Source organism: Sus scrofa, chromosome 5 (assembly GCF_000003025.6).
Source record: "Sus scrofa isolate TJ Tabasco breed Duroc chromosome 5, Sscrofa11.1, whole genome shotgun sequence".
NCBI lineage: Eukaryota > Metazoa > Chordata > Mammalia > Artiodactyla > Suidae > Sus > Sus scrofa.
Genome location: NC_010447.5, coordinates 54,454,262 through 54,471,721, shown reverse-complemented (window position 1 = coordinate 54,471,721; position 17,460 = coordinate 54,454,262).

Below are 17,460 nucleotides of genomic sequence, written 5' to 3'. Positions count from 1 at the left end.
GTTCAAGGTAATGATCATAAACCATGGAGGAGAAATAAGATACACACAGGGAGAATTTCAGCAAAGAGTTAGAAAAGGCAAATAACAAAACAGAACTGAAGAATACAATGACTGAAATTAAAAAATACACTAGACGGAATCAACAATAGAGTACGTGCTACAGAGGAATGGATCAATGAACTGAAAGACAGAATAGAGGAAATCAATGTGATAGATATGACCACATTAACAAATCGAAGAATAAAAATCATATGATCATCTCAGAAGATGTGGAAAAAGCTTTGGGCACAATTCAACATCTATTTATGACAAAAACTCTCAACAAGCTGGTTACAGAGGAAACATACCTCAACATAATAAAGACCACATACGACAAATCCACAGTTAACATACTCAACAGTAAAAGCTGAAAACATTTTCTCTAAGATCAGGAACAAGACAAGGATGCACATTCTCACCACTTTTCAACATAGTATTGGAAGTCCTAGCCACAGAAACCATATAAGATAAAGAAATAAAAGGAATCTGAATTGGAAAGGAAGAAGTAAAACTGTCACTGCAATTAAGATGATACTGCATATAGAAAATCCTAAAGATACCATCAAAAAACATTAGAATTCATCAATGAATTCTCTAAAGTGGAAGGATACAAAATTAATATTCAGCTCTGTTGCATTTCTATGCACTAAAAATGAACTATCAGAAATAGAAATTAAGAAAGCAATACCATCTACACGTATATCAAAAAAAAAAAAAAAAAAAAAGGGGGAGTTCCCATCGTGGCACAGTGGTTAACGAATCCGACTAGGAACGATGAGGTTTCGGGTTCGATCCTTGGCCTTGCTCAGTGGGTTAAGGATCCGGCATTGCCGTGAGCTGTGGTGTAGTTTGCAAACGCGGCTGGGATCCCACGTTGCCGTGGCTCTGGTATAGGCAGGTGGCTACAGCTCCGATTAGACTCCTAGCCTGGGAACCTCCATATGCCGTGGGAGCAGCCCTAGAAAAGACAAAAAAGACAAAAAAAAAAAAAAAAAAAAAAACAAGGAGTTTCCATCGTGCTTCAGCAGAAATGAATCTGACTGGTACCCATGAGGACATGGTTTCAATCCCTGGCCTTGCTCAGTGGGTTAAGGATCCTGCATTGCCATGAGCTGTGGTGTAGGTTGCAGATGCAGCTTGGATTCCTTGTTGCGGTGGCTGCGGCATAGGCCAGTGGCTACAGCTCCAACTGGACCCCTAGCCTGGGAACCTCCATATGCAGTGGATGTGGCCCTCCCTGAAAAGACAAAAAAAAAAAAAAAAAAAAAAAAGATATCAAGAAATAAATCTAACAAAGAAGGTAAAAGACCTATACTCAGAAAACTATATGACATGAGATGAAAGAAATTGAAGATGACACAAACAAATGGAAAAATATACTGTGCTCATAACTTGGAAGATATAATATTGTCAAAATAACTGTTATTATCCAAGGCAATCTACAGATTCAATGCAATTTCTATGAAAATATCAACGGAATTTTTCACAGAATTAAAACAAATAATTGTAATATTTGTTTGGAAACACAAAAGACCTTGAGTAGCCAAAACAAACTTGAGACAAAAGAACAACGCTGGAGGTATCACACTCTAGAAAGCTATAGTAATCAAAATAGTACGGTACTAGTGGCTCAAAAAAAGACACATGGGAAGTTCCCTTGTGACACAGTGGGTTAAGGATCTAGTATTGCTGCAGCTATGACTCAGGTTTGGTCCCTGGCCTGGGAACTTCCAGCCACATGCCACAGGTGCAGCAAAAAAAAAAAAAAAAAAAAAAAAAAAAAATATATACTTGGACACTTGGATTAACAGAACAGAATAGAGAGCCCTGGAATGAACCCACTCTTATATGGGTAATTAATATATAAAGAAGAGGCCAAGAATATACAATGGGTAAAAGACAGTCTCTTCAATAAATGATGTTGGGAAAACTGGACAGAAAGATGAAAAAGAATCAAACTGGTGTTACACCATGTACAAAGATGAACTCAAAATGAATTAAAGACTTAAATGTAAGACCTAAAACAATAAAAATCCTAGAAGAAAAAACAGGCAATATGCTCTTTGGCATTGATCTTATTTTTTTTTTGAATCCATCTCCTGAGGCAAGGGGAACAAAAGCAAGAGTAAACAAATGGGACTATGTCAAACTAAAAAGCTTTTGCACAATTAGGGAAACTATCAACAAAACAAAAAGGCTATCTAATGAAAGGGAGAAGATATTTGCAAATGATATATCTGGTTAGTGGTTAAAATCCAAAATATACAAAGAATATATACAATCCAACATCAAAAAATAAACAACCCATTTGAAAAACGGGTATAAGGTCTATGGCCATACCACCCTGAATGTGCCCGATCTTGTCTGAAAAATGGGTATAAGACCTGGCTAAATGTTTTTCCCAAGAAGACATACGGATAGGCAAAAGACACATGAAAAGATGCTCAGCACCACTAATCATCAGGGAAATGCAAATCAAAACCACAATGAGGTATCACTTCACACCTGCCAGAATGGCTACTACCAAAAAGACAAGAAGTGTGGACAAGGATGTGGAGAAAAAGGAACCTTCGTGGACTTTTGCTGGGGTTGGAAATTGGTACAGCCACTATGGAAAACAGTATGGAGATTTCTCAGAAAATTAAAAATAGAACTAACATAAAAACCACCAATTCTACTTCCTGGAACTTTTCCAAAGAAAACAAAAACATTATTTAGAAAATATATATGCACCCTTTTGTTCATGTCAGCATTATTTATAATAGCCAAGATATGGAAATAACCTAGGTGCCATCAGAGCACCTAGGTACAATGTATACATACAATGGAATATTACTCAGCTTAAAAAATAAAGAAATTTTTCCACTGGCAACAACGTAGATGGACCTGGGGGATATTAAATTAGGTGAAATAAGTCAAAGAAAGCTAAATACCGTATGATTTCACTTATATGTAGCATCTAAAAAACAAAGAAAATGAACAAAAGAACAAGACAGAACTCATAAAGACAGAGAACAAATAGGTAATTACCAGAGGGGAGGGAGCTAGGAAGAGTGAAACAGGTGAGGGAAATTAAGAGGTATAAATTTCCAGTTACAAAGTAAATGAGTCAAAGGTATGAAATTCACAGCATGAAGAATATAGTCAATTTTATAATATCTCTGTATGGTGACAGATGGTAACAAGACGTATCATGGTGATCATTCTGTAATGCACAGAAATATTGAATCACTATGTTGTACACCTGGAGCTAACATGGAGATCTAGGTCAATTTTAAAAAAATGTAGACACCAAAAGGAAATGCATAAAAGTGTTAACAGTGGTTATCTCTGTGGGTTGGAGATTAGAGGTGATTATTCATTTTCATACTTTTATGTATTTCTAGTTACCTGCAATGTACATGTTTTGCTTGTAAAATTATAAAATATCAAAATAAATATCATTAAAAAATAACTCCAGCCCAGAAACCCTCCCCTATTCTAGAGTTCCCTATCCAACTGCCTACACAATACCCACCTTTAATATCTAAGATCTCAAACTGAGCATGTCCAAAATGGGACTTCTGATCTTTCTCCCCAACCTGTTCTAAAGAGCAAAAAATTTGAAATCATCCTTGATCCACAGCTTCTTGCTCTTTCTCTGAATATAATTCAGTTCATAAGAAACTCCTGTTGGCTCTGCCTTCAAAACTTCCCAAATCAACCACTCACCTCTCCCCATCTGCTTCCTCTCTGGTCCATAGTACTCCTATGATATTCACCCAAATCACCACAATTGCCTTCTCCTAAATAGTCTCCTTGTTTCTGTGTTTACCTTGTCCCTTTATAGTCTATTCTCAAAATAGCAACTTGAGCTTGTTGTTCTGATCAAAACTCTGCAGAGACTTCTCATCTCAGAGTAAAAACACAAACCTTTTTTCCATGTCTGTGGTATGTTTCTATTTGTAGATAGGACCATCTGTGTCATATTTTAGATTCCACATATAAGTGATATCATACGGTATTTGTCTATTTCTGACTTACTTCACTTAATATGAGAATCTCTAGTTCCATTCTTGTTACTGCAAATGACATTATTTTGTCCTTTTCATGGCTGAGTAGTATTCCCTTGTATATATGTACCACATCTTAAATCCATTCATCTGTAGATGGACACTTAGGTTGTTTCCATGTCTTGGCTATTGTGAATAGTTCTATGATGAATGCATGAGTGCATGTATGTTTTTCAGTGTATTGTCTGGATATATGCCCAGGAGTGGGACTGCTAGATCATAGGTAGTTCTATATTTAGTTTTCTGAGGTACCTCCATACTGCTTTCCATAGTAGTTGTACCAATTTGCATTCCCACCAACAGTTAAAGAGGGTACCCTTTTCTCCACACCCTCTCCAGCATTTGTTATTTGTTGACTTGTTAATAATGACCATTCTGACATGTGTGAGATGATAGTTTTGATTTGCATTTTTCTAATAATTAGTGTTGTTGAGCATTTTTTCATGTGCCTGTTGACTAGCCACACATCTTTGGAGAAATGTCTATTTAGGTCTTCTGCCAATTTTTCAATTAGATGGTTAGTTTTTTTGTTGTTGAGTTGTTTGGGTTTATATATTTTGTTTTGTTTTTGTTTTTTTTTTGTTGTTGTTGTTGTTTGCCTTTTCTAGGGCCGCTCCCACAGCATGTGGAGGTTCCCAGGCTAGGGGTCTAATCGGAGTTGTAGCCACCAGCCTAAGGATCAGCAACGCCAGATCCTTAACCCACTGAACAAGGCCGGGGATTGAACCCACAACTTCATGGTTCCTAGTCAGATTTGTTAACCACTGAGCCATGACGGGAACTCCTGAGTTTATATATTTTGGACATTAGGTCCTTGTCTGTTACAACATAATTTGTGAAGATTTTCTCCCATTCTTTTTGTTTTGTTAATGATTTCCTTTGCAGTGCAAAAGCTTGAGTTTAATAGGTCCTATTGGTTTCTATTTATTTTTATTGACCTTATTCTACTGGGTGGATCAAACAAGATGTTGCTGTGATTTCTGTTGAAAAATACTCTGCCTATGTTTTCCTCTAGGAGTTTTACAGTATCTGGCCTTATATTTAGGTCTTTAATCCATTCTGAGTTTATGTTCTAATTTCATTCTTTTACATGTAGCTTTCTAGTTTTCCCAGCACTACTTATTAAAGAGACTATCTTTCCTTAACTATATGTTCTTGCCTCCTTTGTCATAGATTGGTTGACCACAAGTGCTTGGGTTTATTTCTGAGTTTTCTATCCTGTTTCATTGAGCTATATTTCTGTTTTTGTGCCAGTGCCATATTGTTCTAATAACTGTAGCTTTGTAGTATTGTCTGAAGTCAAGGAGCCTGATTCTTCCAGCTCCATTTGTCTTTTTCAATATTGCTTTGGCTATTCTGGGTCTTTTGTGTTTCCATATGAATTTTAAAATATTCTGTTCTAGTTCTTTGAAGAATGTCCTTGGTAATTTGATAGGGATTGCACTGAATCTGTAGATTGCCTTGCATAGTATAGTCATTTTGACAATATTGAGTCTTTGAATCCAACAACATGGTATATTTTTCTATTCGTTTGTGTCATCCTTGATTTCTTTCATCAGCATCTTATACTTTTCAGAATATAGGTCTTTTGTCTCTTCAGGTAGGTTTATTCCTAGGTATTTTATTCTTTTTGATGTGATGGTAAATGGGATGGTTTCTCGGATTTCTCTTTCTACTCTTTCATTATGAGTATATAAAAATACAATTGATTTCTGTTTATTAATTTTGTATCCTGCTACTTTGCCAAATTCATTGATGAGTTCTAACAGTTTTCTGGTAATGTCTTTAGGTTTTTCTAGGTACAGTATTATGTTATCGGCAAACAGTGATAGTTTTACTTCTTTTTTTCCAATATGGATTCCTTTTTCTTCTTTGATTGCCATGGCTAGGACTTCCAAAACTATGTTGAATAGAAGTGATGAAGGTGGACATCCTTGTCTTGTTCTTGATCTTAGTGGAAATATTTTCAGTTTTTCAGCATTAAGAATGATGTTAGCTATGAGTTTGCCATATACGGCTTTTATCAGGTTGAGGTAGGTTCCCTCTATATCCACTTTTTGGAGAGTTTTTATACGAAACAAGTGTTGAATTTTGTCAAAAGATTTTTCTGCATCTACTGAGATGACCATATGGTTTTTATTTTTCAGCTTGTTGATGTGGTGTACCACACTGATTGATTTGCAGATGTTGAAGAATCCTTGCATCCCTGGGATAAATCCCACTTGATAATGGTGTATAATCCTTTTAATATATGTTTGTATTTGGTTTGCTAATTTTTTTTGAGGATTTTTGCATCTATGTTCATCAGTGATATTAGCCTGTAACTTTCTTTTTTTAGTGGTATCCTTCTCTGGTTTTGGTATCAGGGTGATGGTACTCTCAGAATGAGCTTGGGAGTGTTCCTTCTTCTGCTGTTTTTTGGAATAGTTTCAGAAGAATAGGTATTAAGTCTTCTCTGAATGTTTGATAGAACTCACCTGTGTAGCCATCAGGGCCTAGACTTTTGCTTTTTGGAAGTTTTTAAATCACATTTTCAATTTCAGTACTTGTGATTGGTCTAGTCATACTTTGAATTCCTTCCTGGTTCAGTCTTGGTATGTTGTACCTTGGTACGAATCTGTCCATTTCTTCTAGGTTTTCCATTTTATTGGCACAGATTTATGACTGACTCCTCAGAAATACAAAGTATCATAAGAGACTACTACAAGGAACTATGAAAGCACAAACCTTTAAAATAACCTAAAAATAACCTCAAAAGCCCTATGTGATCCATTTTCCCATCAGTCACCTATCTGATTTGAACTCCCATTATATCCTCCTATGCTCAAAACACTCATGAAACACTGGCCACTTTCTCATTCCCTGAGCATTTCAGGCATGCTTCTTCCCTGGAATCATCATCAGACAGCTCCTTCTTTCCATGATGTGCTTATGTCCCATATATCAACCTGCCTATTCTTTCACTTGAATTTTCAAGTCTTAGTCAAATGTTTCCATTTCTGACAGGCCTTCCTCCACTAGTCTGTGTGACATTGTAACTTGCCTTGTCCCCAGATACACACCAGACTCTTCCCACTTGGCTCTCCTTTTTTTCTTAGGTACTTATTTTCTTTGAACATTATATACTTTGTACTTATTTATTTTGCTTATTATTTATGTTTTATCTCCTTTTATTACAACACAAGACTCTAAAGAAGTTTTATTCACTGATGGCACAACTTTAGACCCAGGCAAAAGGCGTTCTTGCCCTGGTGCACTCGCCATGAAGAATCCTGCTTCCTCAAGTTTTGACTATTAGCTAAACACACAGGCCTCATTCCAGACCCTATCACATTTTAGGTTGCTGTAAACCATTATTCCCTGTCTCAACAGCCTTTGCAGGCCTTCTAAGGGTCCATTCACCTGAAGTCAGACGTTTCCACCAGGGTGAGTGATGCCTGAGTTCCAGTGGTGGCTGAAGGAAGGCTACTTGCAGTGCATATGGATGCAGGTTGAACGTGCCAACTGGAGTGTCCACAAATGTGTGAGAGACCAATCATAGTGCAGGAGGGAGCCAGGGACAGTAAGAAAAAGGAGAGGTCCAGGAGAGGTACCAGTCCTTTTTTAAACTACTCATCAAGACATATACTGAATGACTTTATTGGTTCTTTTTTATTGAAGTATAGTTGATTGACAATGTTGTGTTAGTTTCAGGTGGACAGCAAAGTTATTCAGTTATATACACAATAGATATCTATTCTTTTTCAGATTCTTTGCCATTACAGTTTATTACAAGATTCCGAATAAACTAGTGTCCTGTGCTATACAGTAGGTCCTCATTGGTTACCTATTTTATATACTGTTGTGTTTGCCTATTAATCCCAAACTCCTAATATACTCCCCTTTGGTAATCCTAAATTTGTTTCCTAAATCAGTAAGTCTATTTCCGTTTTTTATATAAATTCATTTGTATCATTTTTTTTTCTGTCCACACCCATTGCATACAGAAGGGCCTGGGCCAGGGATCAAACCTGAGCCACAACAGTGACAAGGAGCCACAGCAGTGATAACACTGCATCCTTAGCCACTAGACAACCAGTGAACTCTTGTATCATTTTTTTAGATTCTATATATGTTACATCATATGATATTTGTCTTTCTCTATCTGACTTAATTTAGTATGATAATCTCTAGGTCGATTCCTGGAGCCAACCTTTTTAGGTCACCATAAACTAACATGGATCTCCAACACATCCATGAATTATTAAAACCTCTCCTTCTATGTGTTTATGAATAAGAACAAATCATATTTAATGGCTTTATTTATAACTTTTAAATGTAGGCAGACAATATATAGGTGTTATGGACTGAATTGTGTCCCCTCAAAATTGATAAGTCCTAACCACCTGTAACCTCAAAATGTGACTTTGTTTGGAAATAGGGTCACTGTAGATCTAATTAGTGAGAGCAGGGTGGGCCCCTGATCTACTATGACTGGTGTCCTTACAAAAGGAGGAAATTTGGACACAGATATGCACCCAGAGAGAACACCATATGAATAACATAAGGTAGAGACTGGGGTGGTATATGTATAAGCCAAGGAACATTAAGGAACATCAGCAAACTACCCAAAGCTAGGAGAGATGCACAGAACAGACTGTCAGAGGAAATACTGGACAAGTGGTCACCCCATCAAATACCCCCTTCCATTTCTAATGTTCAAAAGCCCCGAGAAATTTCTACAGAAGACTAAGATATCTCAAAAAAACAGAGCCTAAAAGAACCTAAGGATCACACTATAACATGACTACCAATATAATGCAATTAAATGGTTGTGGTAGCAGAGACCATTTTCCAACAAATATGGTTCAAGGTCAGATCTTGTTTCCCAGAGAAGATGGATTCTTAAAAAGCTGCCACTATTTACATATTATCCAGACCAAAAGTGGAGATGGAGAAATTCTAGTGGCTAAAGCAATTGGCCACCAATTTAACTGTCACATTGTACACAAGTGTCACAAATTAAGATCCTAGCACAGGATCCTGTATGCTCTCAATACATTTTAGTTAAATTGATTAAACCTAACCAACATTTCCCCCCGACAAAAAAAAATGGGGGTCAACACAGCATTAACATAGAAGCTTCAGTGGACCAGGAGATACTACTTAGACTTTAGGCTTTGGTAAGCATGTGCCATGTGGATTTATTAGCCTTGGTAGTTTATAATGGCTTAGATTGCACCAAATGGCTGGTTTTTATCATTAAAACGATGCAGCATTAAACCTTAGGCATTAATGAGTACAGGTCACAAGATTTAGAACAAAACTGACTATAAAAAAGAGGCAACCCTTCTAAAATTTTCTTAAATAGGCTTTTAAAGCATTAGGTAATTAAAAAAAAAAAAAAACCAGTGGCTGCTTTCTTAAATGGATTTCTCAGCCACATCCCAAAACTTCTAGATCACAAATTTGAATAGTAACGGAATTCAAAATGTGCTACAAGCTGTAGTAAAGTCTTAGCTTAAAATTCATAGCTCCAGAGACTGGTATTCTGGCTTACTATTATCTATTTCCCAAAACTGCTGTGTGTGTGTGTGTGTGTGTGTGAGAGAGAGAGAGAGAGAGAGAGAGAGAGAGAGAGAGAGAGAGAGAGATTCTGATATGACTTTAGGGTAACAGAGCAATAGAGGAGACAGGACAAAACTTGAGTTCATGTGTGTCACATCCATAGATGTCAGTCAACAAAACAATACAGTCTGAAGTGTTCAAGAATTAAAGAAAACTCTAATTATTAGAATTCAGAGATTGAACCATGCCTCCAATCATAGAAGGGAAGTGGACTTAATTAATATTTAAATCAAAAAGAATGGGGACTCTTTTTATAAAGAGAATATGCCCTCTTCATAGGCTGAGGTCAAAAAATAACTGAGTGAGATTATTAAATGCCCCCAAACTGAAAAAGCAATTTAAAGGTCTGTGTCCATCAGCTTCTGGCTCTGAAATTCTGATTTATCCCAGGAATCAAGGAGGAACTGGAATTTCTTACCATCAGAACAGCGTAGTCGAAGAAGGAAAATAGGATGTCAAACTGAGTAGTAATGAGAAAGATTATTTCCCTGAAAGAAATACTGGGATCTTAAAACATAAGCTGGGCAGATATGAAGGGGAAATGAGATGCTAAGAGCTAAGAGAGCGATCTGCAAAGTTAAAAAGGTGATTCACTCAAATCCAGTTTCTCTTGAAGAAGGTAACAGAAAAGGGCAATACTTTCATTTGTTACTAGTTCAGAAAGGAGGACTGGGACCAAAAAAGTCAGTCAGATCAAAAGAGGAAAGGCCTTGGAGAGCAGATATAATGGTATCCTGGAGAGGACTAAAATTAGACAATTTTTAAAAGAGCCCTTGTAAAGCAGCAGCATTTTGTAAGAATAACTGTGAAATCATACCCCGAAAACTGAAACAAGGAGATTTAGTGATTAAGAAAATCTGGTCATATTTGAGAGGGAAACCACAGGAAGTTGGGTGCAAAGGATTTCAAGAATTACTATTTGATGTTCAAAGGAATAGAATCATTGCCAAGGAGTTCTAGGGAACATATTTGGAAAACCTATGGAACTGGTATTCTGAGGGAAAATTAAGCAAAGAGTGGACTTACTAAGGGGAAATCAGATATGATGACTACAGGTCAAGACTGGGTCTGAAGCAGATATTGGTCTGGAAGGGCTATTTGTATCTTAGATGGGACTGTTCTACTCAAAAGGATGGAGATAGTCAAGACTTGTTTGAACAAGGCATGTGGGGCAAACATGGAACTGACTGACTTCACCTCTCTCAAGACAAAACTTTGAGAGTAGAAAGAAAAGCAAATGTCTGAGCCAGAGAACGAAGGGGAAGAGAAAGGAAAAGAGGCACTCAGGTCCAGGAACTAATGCTATATTTAAGTGATCTCTAAAGTAGAGAGACCAAAAGGAGAAACTGCATAAAAAGTTATAAATTCAGCTGAAACTATCAGAAAACAATGTGGAAACATTAAGAAGGAAAAAATACCAAAGGCTTTCCTCACATCATCAGAAAAAAGACTAACCTTAGAAAATACTATTCATTGATTTGCATGCAGCTGTCCAGGTTTCCCAGCAACAACTGCTGAAAAGGCTGTCTTTTTCCCATTTTATATTCTTGCCTCCTTTGTCAAAGATTAACTGACCACAGGTGTTTGGGTTTATTTCTGGGTTTTCTATTCTGTTCCATTGGTCTGTATGTCTGTTTTGGTATCAGTATCATACTGTCTTGATTACTGTGGCTTTGTAATATTGCTGAAGTCTGGGAGAGAGATGCCTCCTGCTTGGTATTTGCTCTTTAGTATTGCTTTGGCAATTATGGGTCTTCTGGTTCCATATAAATTTTTGGATAGTTTGTTCTAGTTCTCTAAAAAATGTCATGGATAATTTGATAGGGATTGCATTGAATCTGTAGATTGCTTTGGGTAGTATGACCATTTTTACAAAATTAATTTTTCCAACCCAGGAACATGGAATATCTTTCCATTTCTTTGCATCCTCTTTAATTTCCTTGATTAATGTTTTATAGATCTTGGCATATAAGTCCTTTACCTCCTTGGTCAGGTGGATTCCCAGGTATTTGTTTTTTGGGGGCTGCAATTTTAAAAGTATTGTATTTCTGTATTCCTTTTCATTGTTAATATACAGAAATGCGACTGATTTCTGAATGTTAATCTTATATCCTTCTACTTTGCTGAATTTGTTGATCAGTTCAAGTAGTTTTTGGGTTGAGTCCTTAGGCTTATCTACATATAGTATCATGTCATCTGCATACAGTGACCATTTTACCTCTTCTCTTCCTGTTTGGATGCCTTTTTTTTCTTTTGTTTGTCTGATTGCTGTGGCTAGGACTTCCAATACTATGTTGAATGAAAGTGTTGAGAGTGGGCATCCTTGTCTTGTTCCAGATTTTAGTGGGAAGGCTTTCAGCTTTTCTTCATTGAGTATTATATTTGCTGTGGGTTTGTCATAAATGGCTTTGATTATGTTAAGGAATGTTCTCTCTATACCGACTTTGGTAAGAGCTGTGATCATAAATGGATGTCAGACTTTGTCAAATGCTTTTTCTGCATCAATTGAGATGATTATGTGGTTTTTGACTTTTCTTTTGTGAATGTGATTTGCATGTGCTGAACCATCCTTGTGCAGCTGGGATGAATCCCACCTGGTCATGGTATACAATCTTTTTGATATGTTGTTGGATTCGGTTGGCTAAAATTTTGTTGAGAATTTTTGCATCTAAATTCATCAAAGATATTGGCTGATAGTTTTCATTTTTGGTGGTATCTTTGTCTAGTTTTGGAATTAGGGTGATGGTGACATCATAGAATGTCTTTGGGGGTGTTCCTTCTTCTTCAACCTTTCGAAAAAGTTTGAGGAGGATGGGTATAAGTTCCTCTTTGTATGTTTGATAGAATTCTCCTGTGAAGCCATCTGGTCCTGGACTTTTATTTGTAGGGAGTGTTTTTATGACATATTCAATCTCAATTTCATTTCTAGTGATTGGTCTGTTCAGTTGATCTATTTTTTCTTTATTCAGTTTTGGCAGGCTGTAAGTCTCTAGAAATAATGTCTATTTCTCCTAGGTTGTCGAATTTGTTGGCATATGGTTGTTGATAGTATTCTCTCTCTCTCTTTTTTTTTTTGTATTTCTATAGTATCAGTTGTGACTTCTCATTTTTCATTTCTTATTTTGTTTATTTGGGTTTTTTCCCTTTTCTTCTTGGTGAGTCTAGCCAGAGGTTTGTCTATTTACCTTTTCAAAGAACCAGCTCTTGGTTTGATTGATTTTGTCTATTATTTTTTGAGTCTCTATTTTATTGATTCCCTCTTTGATCTTTACGATTTCTGGAAACCAAAAAGAAAACAAAAAGACAACTTACAGAATGGGAGAAAATAGTTTCAAATGATGCAACTGACAAGGGCCTAATCTCTAGAATATACAAGCAACTTGTACAGCTCAGCAGCAAAAATCCAACAACCCAATTGAAAGATGGGCAAAAGACCTGAATAGACATTTCTCCAAGGAAGATAGACAGATGGCCAACAAGCACATGAAAAAATGCTCAACATCCCTGATTATTAGAGAAATGCAAATCAAAACTACCATGAGATACCACCAGTCAGAATGGCCACCATTAATAAGTCTACAAATAACAAATGCTGGAGGGGGTGTGGAGAAAAGGGAACCCTCTTGCACTATTGGTGGGAATGTAAGCTTGTACAACTGCTATGGAGAACAGTGTGGAGGTACCTTAGAACACTATACATAGAACTACCATATGACACAGCAATCCCACTCTTGGGCATAGATCTGGACAAAACTCTACTTAAAAAATACACATGCACCTGCATGTTCATTGCAGCACTATTCACAATATCCAAGACATGGAATCAACCCAAATGTCCACTAATAGATGATTGGATCAGGAAGATGTGGTATATATACACAATGGAATACTACTTGGCCATAAAAAAGAACAAAATAATGCCATTTGCAGTAACATGGATGGAACTAGAGACTCTCATTCTGAGTAAAGTAAGTCAGAAAGAGAAAGACAAATACCATATGATATCATTTATATCTAGAATATAATATATGGCACAAAGGAACCTTTCCACAGAAAAGAAAATCATGGACTTGGAGAATAGACTTGTGGTTGCCAAAGGGGAAGGGGAGGGAGTGGGAGGGACAGGGAGCTTGGGATAAATAGATGCAGAATGTTGCCTTTGGGATGTATTAGCAATGGGACCCTGCTGTGTAGCCCTGGGAACTCTGTCTAGTCAGTTACAATAGATCATGTAATGTGAGAAACAAGAATGTATACATGTATGTATAACTGGGTCACCGTGCTGTGCAGTAGAAAAATAAATGAAGAAATTAAAAAAAAAAAAAAGGAAAATACTATTCACGGCTGGCAAAACTTTAAAAAAGAGGAGTACCCTTCATTCCTCAGTGGTTAATGAATCCAACTAGGAACCATGAGGCTGTGGGTTCGATCCCTGGCCTTACTCAGTGGGTTAAGGATCCTGTGTTGCTGTGAGCTGTGGTGTAGGCCACAGACATGGCTCAGATCCCATGTTGCTGTGGCTGTGGGGTAGGCCAGCGGCTACAGCTCCGATTAGACCCCTAGCCTGGGAACCTCCATATGCCGTGGGTGTGGCTCTAGAAAAGACAAACAAACGAACAAAACCAAAAAGCTTTAAAAAAGAGATATGGAAGTGTTTTGAAGGTCAGATGGCAAAAATATTAATTACCATTAGACTCCTGTTGTCCACATACATCAACTGCCATTTCAGGTAAGGAATCTGCTGCCAGTGATCCTTCCGGTAAAACAAACAAAGAGATGGGGATGAAAAATATTCCCTAGGACACATGCACCAAGTGGAAGAGCTGAAGTGATGGAGGCTGGAACAAGGAGGGCAAGCAGTATTTGACTGTAACCCACCGTATAAAATGAGCCCATACTGATATAAATGACTGACTAAATAAATAAATAAATAAATGGTGGGGGATTTCCCATGTAGAAGAATTCCAAACAATTTATTTAGATACTCTGCCTTCTAGAAGATGAAACGTAACTGCCCACTTTTTACTACTCACTGATAGTAACTTCCTCCCAAAGAGGATAGTATGAAAAGTAGGGAAAACAGAACTTTACAGAGGAGGAACTTGGCAAACCCTACTTCAATCAGGTAATAAAGGTCAATATCAACAGTGAAAAGTCGTGTTGACAGAATGGAGCTTTGATAAGATTTTATGAAAATGGCACTTTACCTCTGAGGTCTTCCTTTCCAAAACGTGTGCCCTCATTCTAATCACAAGAAAAGCATTATTCAAACCTAACTGACAGATATTGTACCAACTACTTACTAGTAGTTCTCAAAACGGTCAAGTTCATCACAAACAAAGAATGTCCTGGAAACTGTCTCAGCCAAGAGGACGCTCAAGAGATGTGACTAGTAAGTGTAATGTGAATCCTAGGTGGGACCTTGGAAGCAAAAAGTGATATTAGGGAAAAACTATGGAAATCTGAATAAAGTATGGACTTCAGTTATTGGTTTGTTAATGGTAATAAATGTACTATACTAATAGAAGATGTGGATAATATTAGTGAAGAAAGCCATAGGCAAAAATTAAGGAGTAGGAAAGTCCAAGGTCCATTTCTCCAAAAAATTTAAAAAAAAAAAAAAAAACCCCAGCAAGTAAACTGGTAGAAACTGTTTTTTTTTGTTGTTGTTGTTTTTTTTTTTTTTTGACCACAGCTGAAGCGTGCAGCAGTTCCGGCTGCAGGGATAGAACCCAGGCCACAGCAGTGACAATGCCAGATCTTTCACCCACTGAGGCAGCAGGGAACTCCTAAAAACTCATTTTACATTTAAGTCTAATATCCATTTTGAGCTAATTTTTGTGTGACATAATCAACAACATCCAATTTTTTTCCCCTATTGAATCAATAATCTTGGTTCTGTCATTTACTATAGACCTTAGGCAACTCAATGTTTCTGAGCCTGCTGCATTAACAAAAACATGTGGAACTGCTAGAAAGATTTAGGTTAATTTATGTTTAATATTAGGCAAATGTTAGGCACTGCTAACACTGCAGATATGTGAACATCACCTTAGAAAAGTGACTGCCCTGGGAGGAGAATGGGAATGATGACTGAAGGTGTGAAAGTTAAACTGTACACGAATGGAAAGAGGACACTGATCCCTCAAAAGGTGTGTGTTTTCAAGGCATTTAACACCAATTCCCCCACCACCACCACCACCACATGCTCAGCTGGTGTATAAGAATGCAAGAAACATTAAAGGCCAATCTCTCATAAGTTCTGATTCCACTTTAATCTGCCCCTTTGATGTTTTAAATGGAAATTTCTCATGGTTGGTACAAAATAGCTTAACTCTTGACTTCTACAGAGGGCTCAAACTTTAAGGCCTAAGAATCTAGAAGGCATCATAAGACTGCTTTGTTGGTATAAATATTTTGACATGTAATTCAAAAAAATGTTGATGCCCCAGCCCAAAATATGGAATTTTAGTTAACTCCCGAAAAGCGGAATCCTGTCCATACATTCTCCTAATAAAACATTCATTGTTCAAGCCCTTAAAGGTTTCACTAAAAGTGAGTGATCCCATTGTCTTGATCCTGATCCACGACATGAGCTTCCTGCCATTGTGGCTACCAAATAACCCCTGAGATCGGCATCAAGGTTTTGAGTGGAACCCCCAAGGTACCATCTCAATCCCTCAAAAATACCTTATGCTCCTCTATACCACAAATTAAAAGAAAAACCTTTTTACAGTTACCCCAGACTTCTTTCAAAAATAGGGCAACTTTACTTCTCAGCAACCAGCAGCAGTGGCCCACAGTGGCCATCACCTCCCAAACAAAATGCAGGGTAAGTCTAGAATGGGAGGTTGTGCTCTGCATGCTTTCTATTTGAGGCCCTAAACAACCAGAAGCGGGAGGGGGTCAAAATTAACGTAAGAAAACTTCCCTGTCACACTGAGGACTGCAAGGTACAGAATGCTACAAAAGGAAGAGTCCAAGTTTATGCTAATGCTCCCCAGCCAAAGACACCCAAACACCCAGCACTGGGTTGATTCCTCATTCAGTGAAGGAGACATAAAAGAAGGATGACAGGGTGCCTCGGCAAAAGGATCTTGGAAAGGACTTACTACTGGATTCAGGCTTATGTTAGATGATCTGGGAGAAGGTCTGAGGAAGTAGGTGAAGAATCCAATGGTCATTCATGTTTCCTGGGGAATGTCTGGCGCTTTTGTGTTCAGACAACACTCATGCTCTTGTCAAGTGCTCTGTCATGATTATGAACGGGTCTTGTTTTTCTCCTTATCCATTGTGGTCACAGAGTGGCCTGGTCTGGTGTTGATGTTGAACTTGTTCATGTTGGCCGGGCAAGCACCATGGCCTCCCCAGGCCAGCTCCTAGCAACCCCAAGACCTCCCTGACAGTGCAGTCAGCTCCCAATGTCACTGAAATCAGTTCTTTGGAAACGAACCAAGGACTGTAACCTAATCGAAGAGATCATGGATGGCTTCTCTGAGGAACTGACATTTAAACTAAGAGCTGAAAAGATAAAAGGTCTTCTCTTACCACAGTCCAGGGGTTCATTCTGATGCCTCTTCTGTTTTCTTCCTCTTACTAACACTATTATTTCTCTACAAGTAAATGAGGCTTAGGAAGCATGGGTCAAAACTGGCTTCTTACACCATTCCCAGCCTTCTGTAATGTGAGAACACCACCTGGCTATGGAGTTTCAATGGGTAGTATCTGTTATAGTGAGAAATAGTAGTAGTAGTAGTAGTAG